The 6,000-nt window shown below is 35.9% G+C and overlaps 1 protein-coding gene across 1 annotated transcript in view; it reads right to left on the reverse strand.

The window, feature by feature from the left end:
* LOC105225693 (uncharacterized) overlaps positions 1–1,305 on the reverse strand; it is a 253,875-nt gene extending 252,570 nt beyond the window's left edge. Inside the window, exon 1 of the mRNA XM_049447157.1 lies at positions 996–1,305. The gene's annotated coding sequence lies outside the window, so the exon portion shown is untranslated. The remainder of the gene's footprint in view (positions 1–995) is intronic.
* Positions 1,306–6,000: the final 4,695 nt, after the last annotated feature.

The raw sequence follows: 6,000 nt of genomic DNA on the forward strand, positions 1-6,000 counted from the left end.
GGGGTTAATTAAAGTTAATGACTATACATATGGTCACTTAAAATTCAAAATAATGTATCATCAAAAATTCGAAATCGAGATTTTTATTGTTTACGGTTACTATGTACCTATCATAAAATTTTAAGCTTCCGCTATCAAACATAACCAATATATAACTAAGTTAACATATAGCCATTTTATAACCAATATATACCTAACATATAACCAGTATATAACTAACTTATAACCAATACATAACTAACTTATAACTTAGTTATAACCAATATATAATTAACTTATAACCAACATATAACCAATATACAACTTAGTTATAACTAATACGTAACCAGTATATAACTAACTTATAACTAACATATATCCGATATATAACCAATACGAGTATATAGCTAACATATAATCAATATATAATTAACTTATAACTAACACATAACCATTATATAACTAACTTATAACCAACATATAACCATTTCATAACCAAAATATGAATATGAGTGGTCTCGATTATGTCGTTTTTCCTTCGGCTGTAAGCTTATGAAAACTGATGTTACGTTATTTTGCATTTTATGTGACGATATTTACTATAGTATTGAAGCGGTGGAGAATATATTATTTTTCAATATCTGTTGAAACAGTCTCAGAAATTTTTCATATGCAGTGTAAAGACTCCAACATGTCACCACGAAAAATGCCACAAACAATATAAAATATATCTTTCACATACTATTCATATATACTATATTAGTAAATACATACATATGTATGTATATGACGAATATTCCCACAAAATAACATACTTGTTGCTTCAATGTGCCTTTAAAATCGCATATTAATAAAATAAAAAAAGAATTCAAAAAACATTAGCATTTTTAGAGGCAATCAAATATTATGTTTCGTTAGCCACTGTCACATTATTACCACAACACAAAATTGCCTGCCAACAACTGCTGTGACATTGCCAATATAATTTTCAAATTCCAACACAAATAACGCCTTACATTTATACACCAACTCGGCTAGCACTTTCACTTCGTTGGTATGTGTGTTGACACGCACGCTTGCCCGCGCGACCGGAAATGCACAAATGGCGCCGGAAGCGCACACAAAATTGCGGCGAACACCTCGTAATTCAACGTCGCTGTGCAAGCAAATAAGAATGCCGGCAAATATTTATGACGCTCGCAAGCAATGTGGCACTGTTAGCAAATTGTTGCGTTTCTCACTGTAAAACAATTTCGTTTCGTTTTTCTAATTTCGCAAGTGATAGTATTATTGTTGTAATTTCAGCAATTATTTCAATTTTTTCTTTCATACTCGTACAAATACTATTGTTATTATTTTCAAAAATATTGCGCGATTTAAATATTTTTTCTTGCGGTCAAATAGTCGTTATGCCTACAGGCACAGTATCTTCACACTAAAGTTTCACTTGGATTGCACAAAATCTATTTTATTTGTTTAATATTTTTATTAATTTTTTTTCAGAAATCTACGCATTTGGTTTTTAGCAATATTCCAACTTCATTCTCAGCATTTTATTGCCACTAATACCGCTTGACGCCACCATTTCTTGCATCACCATGCACTTGCAACACGATACACGTTTATCTGCAACAAACTTTTCCCAACAGCATCGTAACACTACACACTTGCACACGCTTCTACGGCGTCTATGTTTGAAAAGCACTTCATTTTTCACCAGTTCGAAACTCCCTTTTCACATTTACTTTTCATTTATTCACCGGAAAAAAAGCGTCTGCAGCTTTTGCAAAATGTGCACTACATTGCATTTGCAGCGCGTTTTTTTTTTATTCTTGCTTTTACCGCATAGTTAAACACATTTAGCGCGCTCGCTGATTGTACCGTTATTTTGGTCGTTCAGAGGAAACGTTCCCGTCCAATGCTAATACCGACACAAGACTGAATCGAGACCATTGGTGGAAAATTAGTTTTTCCTCGTTTGCGGCGCGCGAATGCCACAACGATTACACTACCGTTAGCAGTATAACAACAACAACAGCCAACTGACACTCGTTTGTTACGAAGCTATTGCTGTCTAACTACTGCCACAGTGCCGAATGCCAAAGCACGACTTCGTATTCGTCGAATTTCGTAGTTAATTTCGAAAAGCAAACGCACAACGTGGCGTATGAGTAACGCGAGAGAGAGCTCACTTGTATAGCCTGTATTGCCGCTCTCAGTTCATTTTCATTTCGTTTGCTTCGGTGTCAACGCATATGTTCACGTTTTGTTTGGCGAGTGTTACAGCGGAGTTCCGCCTGCTTCCTGTTTATAGCACACGCACCAACACACACATACACAGGTATTTAAGCATTTATGCTGCCATCGTCTGATAAGACATATGCTGATAAGAATGAATTGTGGACTTCGTGTATATGTTTGACTGTGTGGGTGGGAAGTGTATGATGTGGGTTAATTGTCTTCAATAAAAAACAAAAATGAGAAATTTTTGTAGTGTCTGACTTGTAGTGTCTGTCGTTTAAATATTTGAGAAAGACTCGGACAGCCACTTTTCACTAGCCTCTTTTAGCATACACCAACAAGGGCGTTCACCACGCTGTAAGACAGGAACAAGTGGAAATCACTTGGTGCTATATCCGGGCTATATGGTGGATGCGATAAAACCGCTAATCCGAGCTCCCATAGCTTCTCACGAGTCATCAACGAAGTGTGTGATCTGGCGTTGGCCTGGTGGAACACTACACCCTTCCTGTTGGCCAATTCTGAACGCTTCTGGTCGATCGCCTGCTTCAAGCGGTCTAGTTGTTCAAAATAATTGTAAACTTGATTTTTTGTCCATTTCTTAAAAAGTGTAACGACACTAAGTTTATGATAATTAAATTGACCGTAATCTATTATTCCGTTACTTTGTAAAATTCAAAATTTACTATCCACAATTCATTCACTCATTCGCTCAACAGCCAAAACCTGAGAGAACTCACTTTTTCGAACATAACTTTAGAGCGAGAGAGCGCATGAGTTTGCGAGAATATGGCATTATGCATTTTCTATGTTAGGATTCCCAACTGAAATGCGTTTATCGTCACAACACATTAAAATAAATATATTAATAGCTTGGCAGTATGATTTTCCATGATTTGGGGTTTCGTTGCTTTACTGGGTAAATGCACTTGTTCATTAACTACACACTTGCAAATATTTCCGGGTTTTGTGGATTTTGAATTCGGAATTCGGATTACTGATGGGTCAGTGAAATTGTTGGCAATAATAAATCCAAATGGTACTTAATTTGGAAGAACGAAAATATATATTATTTATTGGAAATGAAAAAGCAGTTTGGTTAGATAAATATAATAATAATAGAAAATCATTATTGAAATTAAACAGGAAATCGCTAACTAATTTTCAACAAAATAATGGATTGTAATCAAAAATTATTTTGTAACTTGTATAGTATTGGAGAAGGTTTTTCACTTGCTACTTCTTTACTGAGCCCAGTTTTTTCCGATAAGCTTCTATTTTTTCAAGGAGTTATCGGAACAACGAAAAGTTTTAAGTTTTTTAAGTTACTTTTGTACATATTATGTGGAATTGATATTTAGCCAAGCTATTTTGAAATCACCTTTTAGGACTTCATCGAAGATACTTAGTAAACGAATGAAGAACGAATTACCACTCTATAGCTTTATAGAATTTTTATAGATGGTATGTATTAAAAAATCTATGAAAATTGCAAAGAGCCTTACTAAAAAAGCTGAATAATTCGAGAAGTGTTAATGATAGCGATTTTAACCTTGGCCTTTTTTAATAGCAAATAAAATTTCCTACAAATTTTTCATTTAAATTTTTTCTATAGCTCTTGTCATTTACGAGATAAATACAAAAAAATGCGAATTTCATGGAAAAATTAGATTTAGGGCCCCGTACAAACTCGCCGGTGTGAGTTACGACTTTGTTGCACTGGGCACTTTTGTAGAGTGAACAATTCTGAGGAATATGCGTCTAAAGTCAATGCGATTCCATAAAATACCTCTGATCTGTAGGAATTTACAGATAAAAAATCACGATTGTAGTGTATTTTCTATGGAAAAATTTTATAGGCCTTGGTCCAGTTCTTAATGTTAATATTAAGAGGTAAAATTTTCAGGGAATTATTTTTAAGGTATTTTCAAGGAAATTTCGTGACGGGACCGAAAAAAATTAATAATTCAAAAAAAAACACCCTACTGTATATACGAGTATATAGCTGAGACTCGACAGAGAACATAAAAGAGCTTCTGGTCTCGGAGGACTCAATCATTTGCTCAAATTGCAGCACATGAATGAAATATGGGCCCGACATGCCGACTATAATGGAATTACAGACAGACTAGTAGGAGCGTGAAGGCGTCACTGTCTTTTTGACAGGCATGCCAGCAGACTAGGGATATCACAACGCCAAGAGGCTAAAGAAGAAACGAATTCTATGTGAATACAAGGTTTTCTATAGAAAAATAATCACAACTATCGATAAAGGGTTTCTTGGCGATGTCTCGGATACATTTAAATACTTTTGAATTGATGAACTTGTGGGTCGTAAGACAATATTAGTCCCGGTGGTTTCACAATTGGCTCTCTAAAGGTCAAGGTGCGATCACAGGATGTTTTGTTTTTGTTTTCTCACTTCAAAGATGGACTAAACGGACAACAATTGTAAATTATTTTCGGTGTTGTCATTCAAACTGATATTCTGAACTGTCGTCACACATAATATATCAAAAATTCCCTAATTTCTAATTAGGAATTTATAACTATTTTAACAAGTATCATCTTCTTTTTTACTGGCATGGAAAGCGCTAACGCGGTTATAGCTGAGTTAACAACAGCGCGCCAATCGTTTCTTCTTTTCGCAAGGAGACATCAATTGCAGATTCCAAGCGGAGCTAGATCCTTCTCCATTTACTTCTTCCAACGAAGTGGAGATCTTCCTCTTCCTCTGCTTCCCGCGACGGGTACTGCGTCGAATACTTTCAGAGTTGGAGTGTTTTTCATTTGGGCAACATGACCGCCAGCGTAGTTGCTGTCTTTAATTCGAACTGACGAGTATGTCAATGTCGTCGCATATCTCGTACAGCTCATCGTTCCAATGAATCGATATTCCGTGGCCAACGCGCAAAGGACCGTAAATCTTTCTCTCGAAAACTCGCAACGTCGAGTCATCAGTTGTTGTCATCGTCCATGCCTCTGCACCATATTGCAGGACAGGAATTATGAGTGACTTATAGAGTTTGGTTTCTGTTCGTCGAGAGAGGACTTTACTTTTCAATTGCCTACTTATTCCGAAATAGCACCTGTTGGCAAGAGATAATTATCTGAGGTTGTTGTTTAGTTTTCATTGGTGGCGTTTTTTACGTGGTGGGTCCCAAACCCAGCGCACTTTAGCTCGCTTTCAAACGAGTTCAACCAGCATACCACAATACTTAAATAAAGGTGTTGGAAAGTATAGCTAAGACCACATATTTTTGAGAGGTATTATAAACTTCATAAAACAGTGGTTTCAAGTGATGAGTATCGATTATGCTTTTATCAAAAAGAAATTTACTTTGTTTTAAACTGGCTTGGGTAACCTTAGGAGTTATTTTGGAACTTACGTAAAACGCAATGTACTGATCTATAGATTTAGTAGCGAAGTAGCTTTTGTGTCAATCAAAATCAATGGTTCACAATGCTTTGATTCATTACGGGAGTACGAGAAGTACTAGGAATAAAAAAAGAACGAAATGACCCAGAAAGACTTTAGAGGACGATCGTGGAGTTTGTAGAGTTAGCAAGGCGAATCCTTTATTAACTTCCAGGCAAAGGAAGATGTCGGAAAGCCGTCAGATTTTTGGAAACAAATACTGTGGAGCAATGAATTCAAGTTTAACTTGTTTGATGACAGATGGAAAACCATTTGTTCGACGCCCGCCAAATAAAGAAATTCCTACTCAATACACTTTAACGACGGTTAAGCATGCTGGAGGCAGTATTATGGCTTGGCCT

This window comes from Bactrocera dorsalis, chromosome 1 (assembly GCF_023373825.1).
Source record: "Bactrocera dorsalis isolate Fly_Bdor chromosome 1, ASM2337382v1, whole genome shotgun sequence".
Taxonomy (NCBI): domain Eukaryota; kingdom Metazoa; phylum Arthropoda; class Insecta; order Diptera; family Tephritidae; genus Bactrocera; species Bactrocera dorsalis.